This window comes from Thamnophis sirtalis, unplaced genomic scaffold (assembly GCF_051295495.1).
Source record: "Thamnophis sirtalis isolate CommonGarterSnake01/CBP01778 unplaced genomic scaffold, rThaSir2_p1.2 scaffold_13, whole genome shotgun sequence".
Lineage (NCBI taxonomy): Eukaryota > Metazoa > Chordata > Lepidosauria > Squamata > Natricidae > Thamnophis > Thamnophis sirtalis.
Window position 1 is genome coordinate 11,025,336 of NW_028261393.1, and position 12,335 is coordinate 11,037,670.

The 12,335-nt window shown below is 45.7% G+C and overlaps 1 protein-coding gene across 8 annotated transcripts in view; it reads left to right on the forward strand.

The window, feature by feature from the left end:
• Positions 1-4,352, forward strand: part of LOC148043057 (uncharacterized) — a 20,321-nt gene extending 15,969 nt beyond the window's left edge. For all 8 annotated transcript variants that reach the window (XM_087727790.1, XM_087727789.1, XM_087727791.1 and 5 more), the window contains exons 8-9: positions 1-245; positions 1,885-4,352. The exon at positions 1-245 is cut by the window's left edge and continues 114 nt beyond it. The gene's annotated coding sequence lies outside the window, so the exon portion shown is untranslated. The remainder of the gene's footprint in view (positions 246-1,884) is intronic.
• The last annotated feature ends 7,983 nt before the right edge of the window (positions 4,353-12,335 follow it).

The window sequence follows — 12,335 nt, forward strand, 5'->3', positions numbered from 1 at the left end:
TGGCGGGCCAGCCAGGAGTCGAGGGGTCTTGGGACCCTCTGGAACGTCCACCCCAGTGTCGGGGCTCATCCTGTCTGGGGGAACCTCCCTGGCGTCAATGGACCCTTGATCCGAGGGACTTCCCAGTGGCAGAGGGCTCCAGCAGCAGCGGTTGGTGATTCCAAGAACCACCAGAACAAGGACCAGAGAGCAGGCATCTGAAGGCTGGCCAGCATCGCAGGAGGGAAGCCAAGTACAGGAGGCAAGTACTGTACCCCATTAGGCCTGGACTTCTTGTTGAGCCAGAGGTGAGGCCCGATCTCCCTTGCTAGGTGGAAGGTTTTGGGAGGATTGTTTAGAGTATGTGTGTTTGTGTGATTGAGGGGGGCTACTGCATTTCCCTACGGTGGCCGTGTCGATCCGGTACCCTGGGTCAGAGCCTGTGTGGGGTGACTGCTAAATCTTTGTTGTCTGGTGCCCTGGGAGGACCATGGGTGGTGGCAGCAGTGTTCCCCTGACCCCCTTACAATGTATGTTAAAACATTTTAAAGAAGGGTATATGACCCAGGATTATGGCAGTGAGTGGAGCAGGCATGAGCTTAAAAAGTTTTGTGAATCTGAATGGCCCACTTTTGGTTTTGGGTGGCCTGACAAAGGCACTTTTGATCCCACCATAGCTTTAAATGTCCATAGGTTAGTGTTTGATCCCGATGTAGGACATCAGGATCAGGCCCCGTGTATTGACGTGTGGTACAATTTGTTGAGGAGACAGCTTGGCTAGAAAGATGCAAAGACAAACAGTGTATGCTTATGGCTGTTCGGGTTACACACCCCAAATGTCCCAAGCAGAGACCACCAATCCTAGCTAGTGCCCCAGAAGAGTTGCCCCAACCACCGGTGGCAGTAAGAGGAAGAGGATCAGCACCATGACCCTCACCCCGACCATGCCTAAAGGGAGCCACACCTAGTAGCTAAGGAGACTTGAGGGCATCAACAAGCCAATCGTCTGTGGAGTGGATAGAGCGAGGGCTGGATGTTGTGACCTCTATGATGTCAGAAGAAAGTCCTGTCAGAAGGACAGGGGATGTGGACCCTCTGAGCTCACCAGAAACACGGGGGCCAGAATTTTGGGAGAAGAAAGAAGAGGAGATAGAGCAGTTGCTGGGAGCTGTGGGAGGAAAGCCAGAACCAAGTGAGGACCAGCTGGTGGCAGCTAGAACCAGAGACAAAACTGCTCCTATTTTGACAGCCCCACTTCAGAGAGTGGATCAGTTTTTAGTGGATCCAAGCAATCCATGCCAAATCTCCACAGCCTCACTGTTTCAATATATCCCTTTTACCACCTCTGATCTGCTCAATTGGAAACTTCACTATGGCCCTTATAGTGCCAAGCCAAACGAGGTGGTTGATCTGGTTAAAACTATTGTGGACACCCACCACCCTACTTGGCTAGATCTCCAACAGCTAATGACTACCCTGTTTAATGCTGTAGAGAGGGAGAAGATTAGAATTGCAGTGTTTAACATTCTAAAACATGATGTCCCTGCCCACACCACTCTGGCTGACTTTACTGAGCAACGCTTCCCTTCAAGGGACCCCAGATGGAGCCCCTATGACCCCCACCAGCTGACTGCTATGCAATTATCAACAGTTAATTGTAAGGGCTGTCTGGCTGGGAGGAAAACCAGCAACCAATATGTCTAAACCCAGCCTCATCACTCAAGGTGCTACTGAAAGCCCCGAGGCTTTTTATGCTCGATTATGCTCCTGTAATTGTAACTCCAGTCCACAACTTCCACCCAGGACAAGAAGTCTGGGTGAAGGACTGGAGGAAGGAACCATTGGGCCCCAAATGGCATGGGCCGTATACTGTTGTTATTTGTTCTCCCCTTGCTGTTAAGGTAGCTGAAATTAAGCCTTGGATTCACTGGACCCATCTCAAGTTGGCTGCAAAAACTTGCTAGAAGGCCTCCAGTGACCCTGCAGAGCCTCTGCGCCTCACATTCTGGAAGCACCGGTGGAACCCCACCTCTTCTGCAGACACACGGGAAGCTGTCACTCTACGAACAGGTGGTGAAGAACCAGCGCCCGCTGCAGGTGTCACTCTGGATGTTGACATCCATCGCACAGGCAACGTACTGCATCTACCGTGGAAGCTCTGCCCCCGCCCAACGCCCTGGCACAACCATGGAGACTGACCAGCATGTACGCCAAACTGTGTGCATTAGGAGAGGCCTGATTCCGGCAGTTCTGATTGTGGTTTTTCTCCTATTCATTTCTATTCTCATTAACTCTCTTTATCTCTATCAAGCAATCCTGGCCAGAGCGAAGGGTGAGGCCCCACTGGTGGTATGGGATGTTCCCTATGATTACGTGGACCCTACCCCCTTTCCCACTCCATCCTTTCCTAAAGGGGGGAATGAGGGTACTCCCCAACCACTGGAAGCTAGGCCCCTCACCTCTACAAATGACTCCCCTCCACTGGTAACTTCTGAGCTGATGCTAGAGGAAATGGGTTTAGGGCCCTTCCCCCTTTGCAAAGACTGCTTTTATCAGGGTGAACAGGGACTGCATTTTGTGTATAATGAACACTGGTTATTAAATTGCCATCTGGAGGAGGGGCTATCCCCCTGTTCAGAGGAGACAGGGAACTATTGGCAGTGTCGTATGGACCCCAATGTCACATCTTGGGCACCAAACAAATGATACAATTCAACCATTATGTGCCAGAGACCCTTCCCAGACCCCTTTCCAGAAAGGACAAGGGCTTGGGTGAAGTGGGCCCCCCTTGATTTCAGCCTGAAAATGGAATATGACATAACTTATGACCAGATTCCCATAATAGTGGAGATAACTTGTCAGCTTATTGAGGATGTAGGGAATCAGTGGTTTCTACAATGGTGGTCAGAGGATGAGAATCTGTCAAGCATGAATGCACAAGACCTGAGTAAGTACTGGCGCATAGGTATAACGCGCAACAATAGTGCTAAAGCCAGTTACCTGGAGGTCTGGATAACCCAATCCAACTACTTGGAATCATATCAATGCCATGCGGGGACACTTGACAAGACCCTCAGCAGAACAGCTATAGCCACCCTAAATACACAGGGAAAGGGAACGGTGGTTCTGGAGCCACTCCTACAACAGGGTAGGAACCCCCGTCCCACACGGACCCCTCAGGAGGGTGGGAGGGGCAGCCCACAAGGGAAGGAATAAAGGATGGATAAAACCCTTGTTCTTTCTGTTGCCCATCCAATCATGACAGGTGCTAGGGGTCCCGGTGTATGACTCAGTGGGCCCCACACGTCAGAGGAGGGAGGCTGACACAGCCTTCTCTAACTTTCCCTGTAAGGAACTGGCTGAATACGAGAAATCCAACATGTGGAGCTCAGAGAGAATCATATGCACTTATGGGAGGGCCACTTGGGCTGAGGATGGGTCTTGGGGTTACCGCACCCCCATTTACATGATCAACCGGATCATGTGCCTGCAGGAAGTATTGGACTTGGCTGGGGAGAGGATTGATAAATCTTTGAATATCCTCTCCACTGCTACTGACAAACTCCGTACTGCAGTGTACCAAAATCGATTGGCTCTTGATTACCTCCTCGCAAGGGAAGGAGGGGTCTGTGGGAAGTTCAACTTGTCTAATTGCTGCCTTCAAATTGATGAGACTGGAAGTGTCATTAAGCAGCTCACCACAGAAATGCGGCAACTCACTCATTTCCCGGGGCAGGAATGGAAAGGATTTGATTTACCCTCCACTTTTAACTCCTGGTTCCCAAAATTGCCAGGGTTGCAGGCCATCGTTGCCTTCATTGGCCTGATCACAGCAGGTTGTGTTATCATCCCCTGCATTATGCCAATCTTTGTCCATACTATCACAAACTTTTTATCCCTCCTGGTAGAGAAACGGGCTACTGCAAAGGTCCTGGCCCTGGTAGGACGCTCAGAAGAAGGACGTTCGAGCGAATATGTCGGGCTCATGCTCAATGGAGAGGAACCTGCCATTTATGAAACTACACAGTAATCTTTGGATTGGGTGCAGTTTCAAAGGGGGGGAATGATGCAAGAGGGGGTGCACAGGTAAACCCACCAGTGGCTGGCCAGGTTAGGAGATCCTAATATGCCGAATACTATAAATCCTAATATGCTGAATATTATAAATTTATGTACTTCTCTGTTTGTAACATTCCAAAGTGAACTTCTCCTTTTCGAAATGTCATGTTTGTCTCGTGTATGGAAACGCCTTGAGAATGCACAGTGTGGAATACACGGCATAAAAGTAGCATCCTGGGCAAAGCCCAGGCAGTTCAGATTTTGGTGTGTTAGCATGCTGAACTCGATGCATCAATAAACCTGTTTCTCTCGCACCTTCATGGTCTCGAGTCCTGGTCTTTCATAAGTAGATTGCAAACCTCAATCTGCTGCAACAATTCAAGTGGCCCAGGTGGGGCTCTCTAGGACAGGGGTGTCAAACTCAAGGCCCAGGGGCTGCATCCGGCCCATGGGGTGCTTAGATCTGGCCCGTGGGGCCACCCTAGAAACAGTGAAGGACCAGCCCTCAGTGCCTCTGCCAGAGAAAATGGAGCTCAGAAGGGCCATAGGCTGCCCTTGCGAGCTCCATTTTCACTGGCAGAGGATTGCAGGAGGCCGTCGCAGCTGAAAACGGAGCTCAGGATCACATTTTCTCTGGCAGAGTGCTCGGGCCACCACAGGCACCCCCAATATGAGTTGAGCTGGCCATGCCCACACTGCCCCCCCCCCAAGGTCAAACACAACCCTGATGCGGCCCTCAATAAAAATCGAGTTTGATTCCCCTGCTCTAGGACAACTGAAAGAACACTCTTGCTCTGTTAACATCTCTGCCTGATTCTGCGCTATCTATGATGGCTTTCTACTGGTAATCAAGGAAACAGCCATAAATCATGGCTAAGTGTAATTTGTCATAGTTTAATGAGGCATTGGGAGATGATAGGACAGGAAATATTTGTATCATTGCTTTACTAAGAAATTGTCTTCATAGAATTTACTATTTGAGAATATTATTTAGATTCTCATCAGGCACTGTTCAGCATTGAATCAAGGAGCAACAATGACTATTGTGGCAAATATTTCATGACATCACAAACCCACGTTGGTTCTTTCTGAATCAATAGATCGATGCTGGATTTCTCCTGATGCAAACTGAGATGGAAGGATTAAATTTCAACATGTGTTAAGTCTGATTTTTAACTGCTCTCTTTCCCCACATCTATGGCATTTGAATGTGAAAAACGCCTATGTTAGAGGTGAAGCTGCTTGAGACTTGGTATCATCCATTCTTATAAATATTTATCTGATTTTTTTGTACATAATTCAAATTGAAGGAGAGATGAGATCTCTAATCGGAAAATGGTTCTCTATAAATTGACTGTGCTAAGATTTGTAAACTGCGGAATGCAAAATGACACAGAATGTAAACTAAGATCTTGAAGGGGCTGGAACAGTTTTTGAATGAGGAAAGGCTGCAATATTTGGGCCTATTTGGTTTAGAAAGGAGGTGAAGGAGAGGGAACATGATTGAGGGGTAGAACATGAATGCATAGTGTGGATAAAAGGAGAAGGGGAAGTTATTTCCCCTTCCCAAAATAGTAGAACCAGAGCTCAGCCTACAAAATAAAACTGAATCCTCAAAATATCTGGATAGACAAAAGGGTGGTTTTTTTACATGACATAGAAAATATAGAAAATATAGAATAACAGAGTTGGAAGGGACTTTAGAGGTCTTCTAGTCCAACCCCCTACTTAAGCAGGAAACCCTACACCACTTCAGACAAATGGTTATCCAACATCTTCTTAAAAACCTCCAGTGTTGTCACATTCACAACTTCTGGAGGCAAGTTGTTCCACTGATTAATGGTTCAAACTGTCAGGAAATTCTTCCTTAGTTCTAAGTTGCTTGATTAGCTTCCACCCATTGCTTCTTGTTCTACCTTCAGATGCTTTGGAGAATAGCTTGACTCCCCCTTCTTTGTGGCAGCTCCTGATCCATGATGTGCAATTCAACTTTGGAATTAACTCCTATGAAAGCTCCAGAGTCACCTTTTAGGAGAATCACCTTGTATGTGACCCAGAGACCTCTTGTAGGGGAGATGGGTGGATAAAAAATTAAATGAATGAATGAATGAAGAATGAATGAATGAATGCTGTGCAGGCTACCAGCTTGGCTGGCTTCAAACAGGGATTCAACCAGTTTATGGGATTCATGGAGATCCATGGCTCTTAGCCTTAATGGAGGTGTGTCTGTTTCTGAAGGCCATCTACTAGGAGATGTGTTGGCTTCTATATGCCATTGGTTGGTCATGGTGAGAACAGATTGCTGGACTAGGGGATTGGTTATGTTTGTATGTAACCCATGGTACTATCAAGAGTCTATACGGTTTACAGCAGTATGTAAATAATGAATGGATTGATAGGAAGGAGGGAGGGAGGGAGGGAGGGAGGGAGGGAGGGAGGAAGGAAGGAAGGAAGGAAGGAAGGAAGGAAGGAAGGAAGGGATAATAATCGACAAATGACCTATGAATGACATGTGTGTTTCATACATGCCCATTCAGAAAGCTTAAATTAGCTGGTACTAAATATGTGGTAACATTTGGGGACAATGTTATGTGTGAATGCAGCCTGTGTTATTCCCATTGTCTGTTAGACTTCACGGTAGCAATAGCACTTCATACTGTTTCACAATTTCTCCACGCCACTTACAGAATCAGTATATTGCCCGCAACTATCTGAGTCCTTTTTTGACCGATCTTGGAAGGATGGAAGGCTGAGTCAACCTTACGCCCATCAAGATCGAACTTCTGGCTGTGCGCAGAGTTAGCCTGCAATACTTATTCTAACTACTGCATCACCCTTGCTCTTCAAACCTTCAGTTTTATGGAGGCAAGTGTGCTTCTATGTGGTATCATGGTTAGACTATTGAATCGTGGTAAAGTGAAACCCTTAGAGTTCAAAAACCCATTGATCATAAAACACACACTGGTGATATGGGGCCCGTTACTTTCTTTCAGCTTAATCTTTTTCACCAGCTTGATGTTGAAGGGATAAAATAAAGATGGCTTCTTGTGAGTCATCTTGAGCTCTTCAAAAGCAGAGATGGATGGATGGATGGATGGATGGATGGATGGATGGATGGATGGATGGATGGATGGATGGATGGATGGACAAATGAATGAATGAGGCTGCTGGATACTTCTCTGAACTACCGTATTTTCTGGAGTATAAGATGCTCCGGAGTATATTGGGGTGGGGGTGGGGGGAAAGATGTGTCTTATACTCCAAAAAATAGAGTAATCCTACTGTGGTTTTTCTATGCTTTTTGCAACACCCAGGGATATAACTGACTGCCTTATCTTTGAAACACAATGCAATGTAAGAAGATGTGGCCAGCTGGTCTGAAATAGAACCCATCATCATTGTAAGTTGACAAAGTGTTCTTATTATTTTCTTTATCATCAATACTTTTATTAGCAATTTTGCAGCCCAGATTTATAAAGTGGTGTATAACCAAAGGCATCCAATTCAGGAAGTTATCAAAACAGTATTTGTGACGTGTCATGGTTGAATTCAGAGGAACTTCATGAGAACTTAATTCCTTTGCTGTATACAGTTTCAGTCAATAGCAGATTAAAGAGCCATGACGGTGAAAATCCCTTCCTATTTAATCCCCAGGGAAAGCGGGCAACAAATATTGATAGGATGGATCGGCAAACATTTAAATGTAAAGTTCTGAGAAAGGCTAAATAGAAAGAAAAAAGATTCTGGAAATACTTGGAGCAGAAAATGGCCTAAGGGCTAAAAGTAGACAAAAATGATAAAGGCTCTGAAACTGCTCTGGAAATACTCCCATCCTAAATTATGTTATAAGATAAATGCTTAGTTGAAAACTATGCGTTAGACTGTAAGAAACCCAAACGGCCCAATTTTTCCTAAAATAGTTTTCCATTAAGGAGTATATCAAACTCAACTTCTCTGGTCTTTGGGAGATAAGACTCAAGCAGACCTTAGCAACCTTTTTATTCCTTTTAACAACCCTGGGTGTCAAACGGAAAGCCCAAGGGCCTGAGATGTGGTCAGATCCAGCCTGTGGCCCAGTGGTGGGTTTCAAATTTTTTTAGATCCTCTTCTGTAGGTGTGGCCTGCTTTGTGGGAGTGGCTTGCTGACCATATGACCAGGTGGGAGTGGCTTTCCAGCAATGTGACCGGGTGGGAGTGGCTTGCCAGCCATGTGACTGGGTGGGCATGGCCAACTTGTAAAATGTGGTGAAACTCACTTAACAACGCTCTTGCTTAGCAACCAAAATGTTGGCTCAGAAACTCTGGCATTTGAAGCATGCAAGTCTTAAAGCTGTCAAGTTACACCCTTGCACTCCTAACCCTTTAGAAAAAAAACCATGAGTGTTCAAACTTGACAGCTTTAAGACCTGTGGACTTCAACTCCCAGAATTCCTCCTCTCGCTCTTCATCTTGATGATGTGCGGACGGGTGGGGGGGAGGGAGCTGGAACCGGTTCTAAACGGCACTGTCGATTTGTGGAACCTCTTCTATAGAGGAGGTTAGAACTGACAGATACCCACCCCTGCTGTGGCCCCATCCTGGAAAATGTAAGGAGCCGGTCTGCATCACTTTAGCCTGGTCTACCCGTGTTGCTTCAGCCTGGTCTATTCAGTGCAAAGAAGAAACATCGAGCCAGCATGGCTTCAGCCCGGTCTATCCAGTGTGAAAAGGAAACATGCCTGCAGTTTGGGGAATGATGTCAAGCTGGCCACACCCACCCAGTCCCCGAGGTCAACCACAGCCCTGATGCAGCCCTCAATGAAATTGAGTTTGACACCCCTGTGGTAATCCCTTGCATCGGGGTGCAATTGGGGCGACTAAATGGAGTTGAGCATTTACTAGCTGGAGGCCCTTCCTGATGCCTATGTAGAGGTCACAGCCGGTATTTCCTCATCCAGAGAGAGAAACATCTGCTGCTTTCTGGGATTGAGCTCAGAGCCTCCTGATTATGAGGTGAGTGCACTACCTCTACTCCACCAGAACATAGCAATGTGTTTCCAAAAGTGTAAGACTCCACTTCCTTCAGAAAAACTTTCTTCCAAGTAAGTGTGCTTGAAGCTGCTTCAAATAAATTGCAGGTTGTCATGCAAACTGCAACTCAAATTACGAAAACTGCAAATAGACGCTGTGTTTGGAATCCAGCTGCAATGTGAAGGAATTGCATTTAGATTTTTTTTTAAAAAAAGACAAATAAAATAAATATGTTCCAGAATGCTAATTGAATAATTCATATGATGTGGATTTTTGAAATTTTAAATTTTAAAGATTAAGGCAATCCAAAAAGAGTTTTGAATGGAAATGTACACACCAGGTAAGAAATAATAATATCTGTCCATCTTGTATTTTTTAGAGGTGGTATTCAGCAGGTTCTGATCAGTTCTGCAGAACCGGTAGTGGAAATTTTGAGTAGTTCGGAGAACCGGTAAATACCACCTCTGACTGGCCAAACCCCATCTATTCTCTTCCTCCTGAGTCCCAGTTGATTGGGAGGCAATTGGGATTTTACAATATCCTTCTGCTGCCACGTCCACTGAGACACGCCCACCGAACCATGCCCACTGAGCCATACCATGCCCCCCACACCATGCCATGCCCACTGTGCCAGGCCCACAGAACTGGTGAACAATTTTGAATCCCACCACCGTTGTTTATGTAAACTCCAGCCCTATAACTTCTTATGTGGGACTGTACTTCCTTGATCTCAGAGTTACATCAATGAAAAACATCCATCCAATTATACTGTCAAAGACCTCCGGAGGGAAATTTTCCAAAAAGGTTAACTTTCTGTAAACATATCAGAGAACACAATTTATGAAAGAGCATGGGAAATTCCACCAAATAAGGTGATGTAGGCTGGAGATTTTTTTTTAAAAAAGAGAGAGGATTCCTTTAATTCTACTGAGCGGGGGGGGGGGGGGACTATAGAAAACTTAGCTTGCATCCCAACCTCAATACTTTGATGAGGTGAATTAAATATCATTTTAAACAATCCAAACACTTTTGTGTTCCTGAGAATTTGTATTGACGCAAAAACCACTGGTAGCCTCCCTCCAGAAACAACAATGACTCAACTGGTCACTCCCATATTTGATTGAGTTTTAGATTCCCACCTATATATTAAGCCTGCAAAGGTGGCACTGGGATAGAGGCTCTCATCCACAGGTAAGTGGGGTACTCTAACGTTTTGCGAAATAAATATGGGAAGGTGGAGTCCTTGTAGGTATTGCCTAAATAGCAATAGCGCTCGGACTTATATGCCGCTTCGCACTGCTTTACAGCCCCCTCTAAGCAGTTTATAGAGTCAGCCTATTGCCCCCAACAATTTGGGTCCTCGTTTTACTGACTTCGGAAGGATGGAATTTCCTGACGGTTAGAAAAAATTAATCCGTGGGATTGCTTGCCTTCAGAAGTTGTGGGGGCTTCAACGGTTTTAAGAAAAGACTGGACAGCCACTTGTCTGGAATGGTATAGGGCAGGGCTGGCTAACCTTTTTGTTAATGCACTGTGACCTCCCCCCCATGCTCCACCACCCCCGCATGACCCCCTGTGCTCCCTTGCCCATTTTTGGCTTCCAGGTTGGTGCAGGAGTCCTTCCAGGGCCAGAATGGGGCACAGGGGGCCACGCGAGGCCCAAAAATGCAATGTGAGTGCCCACAGCGCATGCGCCCCAGAGACCCAAAGTTATGCGTGGTGGAGTGGACTGGGGTGACCACTGGCGTGCCTGCAGAGGATTCTGCATGCCACCTGTGGCACATTGGCAATAGGTTCGCCATCATGGGGGTAGGGTCTCCTGCTCGAGCAGGGGGTTGGACTAGAAGACCTCCAAGGTCCCTTCCAACTCTGTCATCCTGTTATCTCCTGAAGATTATGTAATACAGGCTCTTCTTCTGGGAGCACCTCTTCCAAAATTCCCCTAATGGATGGGATTTCTATCCCATTATAGATTGCAGGTACCAAGCTGGGGAAAACTCTGTAGCAGATAAATTCCCTGGAAATCTGACAATAATCTGAGATATTTTTTTTCCCCAAAAGAATGTGCACATGCTGAAAGATTTTCTATCTCTCTGTTCATGCAGCCTAGGACTGGGTTGGCTTTTTTATTTTTTAAATTTGTTGAACATGTCCTAGATAACAGGTATAAGTATAAACATGGGCACGAAGAAGGAATGAGTGCAAGTAAATGAGGACGGTAGGACAGGGACGGTAGGCGCAATGATGCGCTTATGTACGCCTCCTTTTTCTGACCTCTTAGGAATGGGGTGAGGTCCACACTAGACAGTTTAAGGTTGAAGCTGTGGGGGTTAGATAATGTAACAATGGAGTCAGGTAGAGAATTTCAGGTGTTGACCACTGTTGCTGAAGTCATGTTGGCATTTTTGGCAACTGCAGCACACTATGTGCTCATATTTAAGTGATTGTCTGCTACGACTCCAAGATCCCTCTCAACAATTATTGCTAATATCATAATTGCTTATACTGTCACTTTAAAAATGACCATTTGAGAGATATGTTTACTTTCCCTTACTTCACCCAAACTTATTCAGTTTCTCTCAAAAGCCTCACAAGGACTAGACCCTTAACTATAGGCTGCAACACTGAGGCATTTTCATATATTTATTGGCTCTGACCAAAGTTGGGTCATGTATTTCATCTAGTGTGAATTATACCAAATAATCACGCAAAGATGGGCGGGAACATTTCAAAAAAATTATTTCTGCTCAGAACTAATGCCTTAAAACAAGCGCACCAAATCTCCTCACAACAGGCATTGTATGCAATTCATATATTACATCGGCATTTCTGATTGGCTGGTTAAATTTACCTCACCAGCTACCTTAACTTTTGGCGGGCTTTTTAATCTCTGGGTTGATTTGCCTAACACCCTCAAGGGGGCGCCTAATAACACACTATATGTAACCCTTTTCCCTTCTAGAAACTTCTAGCACCCCTTGTGTTGCCCTCCTATTGATACCAGTGTCATCATATTGAACCAAATATTCAAAAAATAAAGAATATTTTTGGGGTGGCTTTAAATATCACTGACTGATTATTGATCTGCTATCAAATTTGTGCCATTTCTTAATGACCACTTTGATTTTCTCTGATCTTCCATGGGTGTCCGAGCGTCAGGCTGCAAGGCGGTTTTGCTATGCACACAAACTAATTATCATCGTTTCACCTTTAAAATTTCATGCCAGTTACATTAATGATGTCTGCATGGTGACAGCTGGGCTTTGTTTCCCCAGTGGATCTGGGGG